An 11120-nucleotide genomic window follows, 5' to 3' on the forward strand; every position below is an offset into this window, starting at 1 on the left:
AAGCCAGTATAAAGGAATAGTAATATAAAAAAACAATGGTGGGTTTAACCAATCCTTTTCTTGTACAATTCTCCTTTAAGGGGGCATGGCAGGGGCTGTATCCTTTGCCTACATACATTTGTTAACCACTTGCCAACCAGCCATCGCAGTTCGGGGGGGGGGGGGGAGCGCGCCTACTTGCCAGCGGGGAAGCTGATCCACAGGGCCAGCGGCCACGATTGCCCCCAGGCACCCGCGATCACTCTCTGTGAAGGGAGAGCGGCGGTCTGCTGTTGTAACCACAGCAGACCGTCGCTCTCTCAGCCATCAATACAGAGCTCCTGTGATCCTCCTATGTAGGAACACAGGTCCCTGTGGTGATTGCTTAAGCGCCCCCCCCCCGCAGTTAGAAAACACCCCCTAGGCCAGTGATGGCGAACCTTGGCACCCCAGATGTTTTGAAACTACATTTCCCATGATGCTCATGCACTCTGTGGTGTAGTTGAGCATCATGGGAAATGTAGTTCCAAAACATCAGGGGTGCCAAGGTTCGCCATCACTGCCCTAGGCTCACACTTAACCCTTTGATCACCCCTGGGTTAACCCCATTCCTGCCAATGTCATAATTACAGTAACAGTGCATATTTTATAGCACCGATTGCTGGAGTAATGTCACTGGTCCTCCCAAAAGTGTCAAAAATGTCAGTTAGTGGTCCGATTTGTGCGCCGCAATGTCGCAGTCCTGCTAAAAATTGCAGATTGCTGCCATTACTAGTAAGAAATAAATAAATAAAAAAGACAAATCTTTCCCCTAGTCTAGTCTAAAATGATGAAAAAAATAGATTTTTTTTATTTTTCTGGGGGTAGGGAATGTTACATAGCAGTAAGTGAAAAATAATGTTTTTTTTTTTTTTTTCATTTTTAAAAATTGTCGCTCTTTTTTTTGTTTATAGCACAAAAAATAAAAATCGGACAGGTGATTAAATGCCAACAAAAGAAAGCTCTAATTGTGGGGGGAAAAATGCATCAATTTTATTTGGGTACAGCATCGCACAACCACGCAATTTTCAGTTAGGCTCCGTTCACATGTTAGCGTATGGATCACGGGCAGAACCGCCGCGGTTCCACCCGCGATCCGGAGATTATTGCAAATCGCGGGACGCCTGTGCGTTGCCCGTTGATTTGCAATAAACCCCCAAACGCTGAGCGATGTTGCCGTGATTTCCGCCTGCCGAATCGCGGTAACATCGCGCAAAAAAATAATTGCGGGACACATTACGACTAAAAAAGTACAAGAGCTTCTTTGGATCGTATTGCGTCCCCCGATTTTTTTTGCGCGATGTTATCGCGATTCGGCAGGGGGAAATCGCGGCAACATCGCTCAGCGTTTGGGGGTCTATTGCAAATCAACGGGCAACGCACAGGCGTCCCGCGATTTGCAATAATCTCCGGATCGCGGGCGGAACCGCGGCAGTTCTGCCCGTGATCCATACGCTAACATGTGAACGGAGCCTTAAAGTAACACAGAGTGCCGAATCGCAAAAAATGGTCTGGTCATTAAGGGGGGAAATCTTCCGGTGGTCCAGAAGTGGTTAATAGGTGTCCCGTGTTCCCATCTCAGAAAGTTGGGAGGTATGTGCATAGAGGAGCTGTGTTATAGTGATGTACGGTGACACGAGTGCCGGCTGTACAATGAAGTGGGGGAATGTACAGTATTGACAATAATGTACAGCCCACAGTAGGCATTAATAGTAATAGCTTCATGACAGAGAGTAACAAAATGACCCCTGGAAGATTTACCCCCCTTAACAACAAGGCCATTTTTTGCAATATGGCACTGCATTACTTTAACCACCCACCCGCCGTATTCTAAAATGACAGTGAAGCAGTGTGGCTCTCGATCTGGGACAACGTCATATGATGTAGCCCCATATTCACCGCTCTCATGCACCCACGGCAGTCGCACTGTTCCTAGGACATGGTGTGACCCCGATCTCAGTAAAGAACTGATGATGCAGCTCTTTTACCGCTTGCCAACTGCCCACAGTAATATTACTGCAGCAGTGCGGCTCCCCTGGGTCCAGTCACGTAGTACTACGTGACTGGAGGGGAAGGTGGTTTCGGCGGCGCGCTCCCGCTGTGTTTAGACACAGCGTGAGTCGGGCCACGGGAGGAGAGGCGACGATTGCCGCCTTCCTCACACTCTGTCAGCGTGAGGCGAGGAGAGCCGATCGGTGCTATCGCCTTGCTGGGGAGACCTGTACAGGTAATTAGGGCACTGATCATCAGTGCCCTGATTACAGTACAGCCCCAACAGTGCCCATCAGTGACACCAATCAGTGCCCATTAGTGATGCCAGTCAGTGCTCATCAGTGTCACCCATCAGTGATCATCACAGCCACATATCAGTGCCGCCTATCAGTGATCATCAGACCTGCATATCAGTGTGGCATATTAGTGCCTCATCAGCGTCACCTAACCAGTGCCCTTCAGTGCTGCCTCATCAGTGCAGTCTATCAGTGCCACCTCATCAGCGCACATCAGTGAAGGAGAAAAGTTTGGTATTTACAAAATTTACAGACAGAAACTAAAAAAAATGTTTCTTTCAAGAAAATTTTTTACATTTTTTTGGGAAAAAATAAAAAACACAGCAGTGTTTATATACCACCAAAAGAAAGCTCTATTTGTGTGAAAAAATGATAAAATTGTATTTGGGTACAGTGTTGCATGACCGTACAATTGTCATTCAAAGTGTGAAAATGCAAAAAGTGTCCTGGGCAGGAAGGGGGTGAAAGTACCCAGTATTGAAGTAGAAAATAAGTAAAATTTATGTACACGCAATGCTGTACATAAATGAAAGTTGTAATTTTTTTCCCCACAAATAGAGCTTTCTTTTGGTGATATATGATCACCACTGGGTTGTTTATTGTTTGTGCTATAAACAAAAAAGACCAACAATTTTGAAAAAAAAAAACCCAAAACAATACTTTTTACTTCCTGCTATAAAACACATCCAATAAAAATTTAAAAAAAATCAAATTTCCTCATAACATTGGGCCAATATGTCTTCTGCTACATTTTTTTGGTAAAAGGAAATTCCAATAAGCATACAGTACCTTGCGAAAGTATTTGGCCCCCTTGAACTTTGCGACCTTTTGCCACATTTCAGGCTTCAAACATAAAGATATAAAACTGTAATTTTTTGTGAAGAATCAACAAGTGGGACACAATCATGAAGTGGAACGAAATTTATTGAATATTTCAAATTTTGTTAACAAATAAAAAACTGAAAAATTGGGCGTGCAAAATTATTCAGCCCTTTTACTTTCAGTGCAGCAAACTCTCTCCAGAAGTTCAGTGAGGATCTCTGAATGATCCAATGTTGACCTAAATGACTAATGATGATAAATAGAATCCACCTGTGTGTAATCAAGTCTCCATATAAATGCACCTGCACTGTGATAGTCTCAGAGGTCCGTTTAAAGCGCAGAGAGCATCATGAAGAACAAGGAACACACCAGGCAGGTCCGAGATACTGTTGTGGAGAAGTTTAAAGCCAGATTTGGATACAAAAAGATTTCCCAAGCTTTAAACATCCCAAGGAGCACTGTGCAAGTGATAATATTGAAATGGAAGGAGTATCAGACCACTGCAAATCTACGAAGACCTGGCCGTCCCTCTAAACTTTCAGCTCATACAAGGAGAAGACTGATCAGAGATGCAGCCAAGAGGCCCATGATTACTCTGGATAAACTGCAGAGATCTACAGCTGAGGTGGGAGACTCTGTCCATAGGACAACAATCAGTCGTATACTGCACAAATCTGGCCTTTATGGAAGAATGGCAAGAAGAAATCCATTTCTTAAAGATATCCATAAAAAGTGTAGTTTAAAGTTTACCACAAGCCACCTGGGAGACACACCAAACATGTGGAAGAAGGTGCTCTGGTCAGATGAAACCAAAATCGAACTTTTTGGCAACAATGCAAAATGTTATGTTTGGCGTAAAAGCAACACAGCTCATCACCCTGAACACACCATCCCCACTGTCAAACACGGTGGTGGCAGCATCATGGTTTGGGCCTGCTTTTCTTCAGCAGGGACAGGAAAGATGGTTAAAATTGATGGGAAGATGGATGGAGCCAAATACAGGACCATTCTGGAAGAAAACCTGATGGAGTCTGCAAAAGACCTGAGACTGGGACGGAGATTTGTCTTCCAACAAGACAATGATCCAAAACATAAAGCAAAATCTGCAATGGAATGGTTCACAAATAAACATATCCAGGTGTTAGAATGGCCAAGTCAAAGTCCAGACCTGAATCCAATCGAGAATCTGTGGAAAGAACTGAAAACTGCTGTTCACAAACGCTCTCCATCCAACCTCACTGAGCTTGAGCTGTTTTGCAAGGAGGAATGGGCAAAAGTTTCAGTCTCTCGATGTGCAAAACTGATAGAGACATACCCCAAGCGACTTACAGCTGTAATCGCAGCAAAAGGTAGCGCTACAAAGTATTAACTTAAGGGGGCTGAATAATTTTGCACGCTCAATTTTTCAGTTTTTTATTTGTTAAAAAAGTTTGAAATATCCAATAAATTTGGTTCCACTTCATGATTGTGTCCCACTTGTTGTTGATTCTTCACAAAAAATTACAGTTTTATATCTTTATGTTTGAAGCCTGAAATGTGGCAAAAGGTCGAAAAGTTCAAGGGGGCCGAATACTTTCGCAAGGCACTGTATATTGATTGGTTTGCGCAAAAGTTATAATGTCTAGAAACTATCGGCTATACTGGAATTTTTATTTATTTTATTTTCATTATACTAGTAATGGTGGCGATCAGCAACTTATCGCAGGACTGAAATATTGTAGCAGACAGTCACTAACGGACACTTTGTGGGAACCAGTGACACTAATATAGTGATCAGTCCTAAAAATATGCACTGTCACTGTGCTGACACTGGCTGGGAAGGGGTTAAAAACAAGGCGAGAAAAGGGTCAACTGTGTGCCTAGCCTGGGTTTTTGTGTACAAAGTGTGGTGCTTTCACTTAAGGATATGATGGATTTTCTTTCCCTGCTTGGCAGGGAAAGAAAATCCATCTCATCCCCACTGTCAGGATGAAGCTTTGTCCTGTGTCTATGCTCAACGATCAGCAGGTGCTGGTGGCCATCCACTGACCAGCACCCGCCGATTGGCTTCTGCTGTGACTCTATTTACAGCAGAAGGGGCACGCACGCCCCCTACCCGGAAGTGCAGAATCACATACACAGTGACGAAAATAATTATTTGATCCCCTGTAGATTTTGTAAGTTTGCCCACTTACATAGAAATTAAGAGGCTATCATTTTTATTATAGTTGTACACCATATTACCAAAAGTACATGCACATGAACTTTAATGGCATCCCAGTCATAGTCAGTAGAGTTCAATATTGAGCAGTATTTTGCAGCTATAACAGCTTTAAGTCTTCTGGGAAGGCTGTTACAGAGCTGGTCCAGCTCGGGCAAGATCGCAATTGTAAAGTCGGGATGTGCCCATGTGCCTGGACCGGCACCCGGCTCAGCCTCTCAGCGAGCTGCTGAGAGCCTGAGCCGGCTGCTCCCGCCCCCTCCACGGGGGGCCGATGCTATGCATATGCGTATGCTCATCGTTAACCACTTGAAGGCTGGTGACATTTTGAAATTTTTCCTCTATTTTAAAATCTAGAAACTTACTTAAAGTGCCCATATGGGCAGTAGTAGAGAGTGAGACCATGATCCTTTGCGCCCTAACTGAGGAGTTTGGTTGGCTGGGGCAGTCACATGGGGTATCCTCCCTCCCCCTGCTGTACCTATTGTATATAACATCCTCTGTGGACAGGGCTGGATTGCTGCTGCTGCCATAAATAGGTCTCTGGAATCCTGTATAACTACACTCTACAAGTCCATGCATGTTGTTGGTAAGATCCTATTTATGGCTCTTTTTCCTTTTTTGGGGTAGTCTTTCTGTTTTCTTGCTCATTTTTTAAAGGCCCGTACACACGTACCGATTGTTGGCCGTGAATTTTCGGCCGCCGCCCGATCGGCCGATTATTGGATTGTTAGTATGATGCTTCCGACAACCGACTGCGACTTTTCGGCCGAACAAAATCTGGTGTGCAGGCTATAAAATTTTGTTGGCCGTCACCAGATCGGCCGATTGTTCGTCAGTCAGTACAGATTTCGGCCGACAAAAGTCAGATGAGCAAGACTGGGCATGCTCAGAGAAGAAAAAACACACGGAAAGTTAACCATCGCATGACATCACTTCTGCAGTTGGTTGTTGTTGGCCGACAAAATTCGTGTGCAGTCTAGAGCACATTTCAACCAACAAAACAAAACTGGACAAAAGACGGCCGATCGGTCGGCCAACAATCGGTGCGTGTGTACGGGGCTTAAGGCAGCTTGTTGTTTAGCCTTACCGAGACATGTAATATTATGTCTATTTGTAGTTTGGGTCCCTGATTTGAGTGTCCTATTATGGGCTTAAAAACAAATTGATTTACTAAAGAAAGTTCCAGCCTCATCGTTCCTCAAATATCTCCCATCATCTTTGTAAGGTAAGATTTCCAGCATCTGTATACAGTTTTTTCTCCATAAAATATTTATTTATGAAATTGCTAGTTTTATAATCTCCTTTTTGTTATCTAGACATTTGTTTGAGTAGGAGAAATTCCTACTATTCCTTGAGTTCCCTCTCTCTGTTCACTATGTGGGTCACCGGCAACCTATGGATAGAGGAGTGTTGCCTTTGGGCTGACCTTTTGTACTTTCTCAGCCAGTACTGTACGTTATTGATATGATCAATGTTAAAGCGCCTGTTGTGTTTTACTTTTATGAAGGTTTTTCTGATATTCATATTTACATTACAGAATGCCCTCCCATCTTTCCCTGATAAAGATTCTTTAGAATTTGAAACGCATCAGTCTCACATGTTACAGTTGGTCATTTAATTGCAAAAATGTATTTATGTGACGTGTGTTGATTGGTGGTTCAAATAATAGCCATATGCAGCCTTGTTTTATCTTGGTTTTATGTAACACATAATAACATTGATTATTTTATAATTTTGGTTTTCGTTGGTGCCTAAAAAAATTGGATTTTTGACTTACCGTAAAATCCATTTCTCTTGGAACCCCGTGGACATGTGCAGTTATCTGCTGGGGTGTAATTTAAAATTGTTGTGTAGGGGGTTCTATTGCTTTGTTTACTCCATTGCTTAGTTGTATTCTGTACGGTATGACAGATATTAATGGATGGTGTGATGACATGTCTCCCATGCTCTAATTTCACTGTTTGCTTTTATGATTGTGATTCAATAAAAAATAAATAAATAAATTTCTCTGATGTTCATTGACGGATACAGCTCCTGATCTTCTTAACCATAGGGTTCTACTGCCCCCTACAGGAGTAGAACACTAGGCAGAAAAAAAAGTCTGGCAACGCCTATGGGCAGTCCCGGGGATTATACTCCCTCTCTCTGCTATAGGTACTCAGTTTTGTAAGAAGTGTCAGAAGAATTACAACTCCACAGAGGAGTGGGTGCTCTGTCCGTCAATGAACATCAGAGAAATGGATTTTACCATAAGTCAAAAATCCCATTTTCTCTTTCGTTCATTGATGGACACAGCTCCTGATCTTCTTAACCATTGGGACGTCCCAAAGCAGTGTTAAAAATGAGGGGTGGGAACAGCGAAAAGAAACTCCCAAGGCTAACTATAGCCAACCAGGTAGGTAAACAGGAGCTCAACCAAAACAACTGGAGCCCACCTGAGAAAGACAATACACCCTCAAAGAGGACCAGATCCTCTAAACCAGTGTTCCTCAACTCCGGTCCTCGGGGCCCACTAACAGGCCAGGTTTGCAAGATAACTAAATTACATCACAGGTGATCTCATTTCCTGCTCAGTGATTGCAGTATTCTAGTCTGCATTACCTAAGGTAATACTTAAAACCTGGCCTGTTAGTGGGCCCCGAGGACCGGAGTTGAGGACCACTGCTCTAAACAGCAGCCTGCAAAACCTTGCGGCCAAAGGAAGCATCCGCAGATGCCAGCACATCCACTTTATAGAACTTTGTGAAAGTGTGCATCGACGACTAGATAGCCACCTTGCAAACCTGTGTCACTGACGCCTGATGATGGAAGGTCCAAGAGGCACTGTGCACCCGAGTAGAGTGCTCCTTGACAGGTAAAGGAGGGACCTGACCCCTGATTTAATAGGCCTGAATCACTGTCTGTCTGACCTATCTGGAAACGGTCGCAGAGGAAACGGACAACCCTTTCCGAGGCCCATCTGTGTGCACAAATAGAGAGTCTGACTTTCTAAAACTCACACCACGCAATATACCTCTTCCACGTACAATAGTAGATCTTTCTAGAAGTAAATTATCTAGCTTTTAACAGCGTTGGAATCACAGACTCAGACAAACCTCTATTCATCTGCACCTGGCGTTCAACAGCCAAGCCGTCAAAGCCAGTGACTGTAAAGCAGGATGGAAGATTGGTCCTTGGGACAACAGATCCTTCCTGAGAGGAAGTTTCCAGGAAACGTCAGCGACCAGCCGCACTAGATCGGCGTACCAAGCCCAGCAAGACCAGTCCAGGGCCACTAAGATGACCGGAATCCCTTTTGCCTCGATCCTGCGTACAAGTCTTGGCAGAAGCTTGAGAGGAGGGAAGGCGTACTGTAAATCAGACGATACTGTCCCCCCCGGGGCCACCAGCGCATCTGTGGCGTCTGCTAGAGCAGTGGTCGCATGTTGTTAGCAGGTCAGGCCAACCTAATTAAAATGATCCTTATGCCACAGCTGTTATATGTTCTTCATAATTCCCCGGTGGTCATACCTCTGAGAGTATTTCGTATTATTAATTCTATTTTTAGGTCCCTTCTATGGTTGTCTAAGAACCCTAGGATCAAGCTGGAGTATCTCCAGCGACCGAAAGATCTTGGGGGGCTGGCACCCAAGTCGCACCTCTAAGTACAAGATAAGTGGGGAGTGATCTGACACACTCAGTCCATATCTAATATTGGAGACATATCTGAGCGCATCCGTGGAACAAAGGCACAGGTCAATACGTGAAAGCGACATATGCGTTTTGGAAAAGCATTAAAACGCTTTTTCGGCCGGATATTGAAGTTGCTAAGGATCTACTCAACCCATCTCCTCAGCAATTTTAGCCAAGATCGTACAGCCTGTGCCCCCGCCGCGACAGAGTATCTGTCTAAATTGTTGTCACATACACAGTTAAAGTCCCATATCTCCCTTCCCCATCTACTTTAGAGTGGTGTTCCTGATAATCCAGGGATCTGTGGATCAACACACTGACCCCCCCTAGATTAGGAGGTATGTGTAGAATGATATTCCCACCCTAGCCAAGCAAAGTGTAAGCAAGATTGAGAGTCCGCAGTTAGATGAGTCTCTTCACTCTCTTGTAGTGAACAAATGGCCAGTAAATGCCTCTGGAGCACAGAAGAGACCATTGTGCGTTTAAGCGGGTCGTTCAAACCTCTTACATTCCATGATACCACTGGTAATGATGTCATGGTGGCTGGAATGCAAGCTTTGCAGTGAAACAATGGGGCCTGAAATACAGGTCCCATCCTGTCACCATCAAATTACAAGGTATATAAAAGGGAGCATATCCATCTATGCATGGAAGATATCCGAGGCGCACCTCGGTCGGACTCACAACTGTAATGGCCATCAAGGCCAATGAACATAACATAAAACTAATGTCTTCAAAAGTGCTAGGGGGAATGTGCCCCGGGCTGCAAAGCAAACCCTTAATCACAGGGCCCAGTCCACCCAGCACAAAAACAATCAAGACTGGAGAACTCTCCAACACAAGCTGCACCTCATTTTTCCTAGCTACCATACCCAGCAGTTGCATATCAAAGACAAGATGTTAAACAGTCTGTGTGAAAAATGGATATAATTAATTGAACCAAAGGTCCGCAGAATGGTCAGATCCCCTGAGCTCAAAAAATAGAAAAAATAAGTAAAAGTTCCCATCATGGTTCCATAGCGGTACATGTAATAAAAAAAAAAAAAAAAAAATACACCACTTCAGCCCGTCCATTAGTCCACAGTTATAGATATGCCTATTTCAACCGTCACCCTCAGGTGGAGATGGACGATGGCGCAGGAGATAATCATTGCGGTCAATCCAGGTAGAGGCCTGCGTAGGATTTTCAAAAAAATGACTCCGGCCCCCTGCAGTAATCCTCAGCTTAGCTGGATATAGCATGGCATGTATCACCTGCATTTGCCTCAAGCATTTAAATGCAGAGAACTTCGCTCTACTCCTTTGGACCTCCGCTGAGAAGTCTGGATAAAATTAAACTCTTACTCCATTATATTGCACATCACAGCATTCTCTTGCTGGACGCAATACAGTCTCTTTATCATTGTAATTAAAAAGACGTGCGAGCATAGTACACAGGGGGCAGCCCGGGTGCAGGGGGCGAGAGGGGACCCTGTGAGCCCTCTCAACTGCATAGAGATGGGAAATTTTTTTTTTTTTCCAAAAATGTCAGTCAACCAAAGTTCAATGAAACCCGTAGGGTCCCTGCCCTCCACCTTTTCCGGGAGACCCACAATCCTGATATTATTTTGCCTAAGGCGATTCTCTATGTCTTCAGCCCTTGCTTCCAGAGCCCTGGTCAGCCGAGCAGTGTCCTGAAAATCCTTGGTCAAAGGATGCAACAGATCTTCTAAAGGCCCGTACACACGTGCAGATTGTCGGCCGAAAAGATTCGGCCGACGACCGATCGGCCGATTTTCGGCTTGTTAGTATGATGCTTCCGACAGCCGACAGCGCACTTTTGGCCGAACAGAATCTGTCGTGCAAGCATTAAAATTTTTGTATGCCGACACCAGAACGGCCGATTTTTCGCCAGTCAGTACAGATTTCGGCCGACAGACAGCAGATTTGCAAGACTGGGCATGCTCAGAAAAGAAAAAACACAGGGAAAGTTAACCATCACATGACATCACTTCTGCAGTCGGCGGACAAAATTCGTGTGCAGTCTTTTGCACTTTTCAGCGGACACGACAGCCCGGGGACAAAAGACGGCCGATCGTTCGGCCGACGATCGGTACTTGTGTACGGGGCTTAAGTCA

This window comes from Pelophylax lessonae, assembly GCF_965119305.1.
Source record: "Pelophylax lessonae genome assembly, chromosome: 2".
Lineage (NCBI taxonomy): Eukaryota > Metazoa > Chordata > Amphibia > Anura > Ranidae > Pelophylax > Pelophylax lessonae.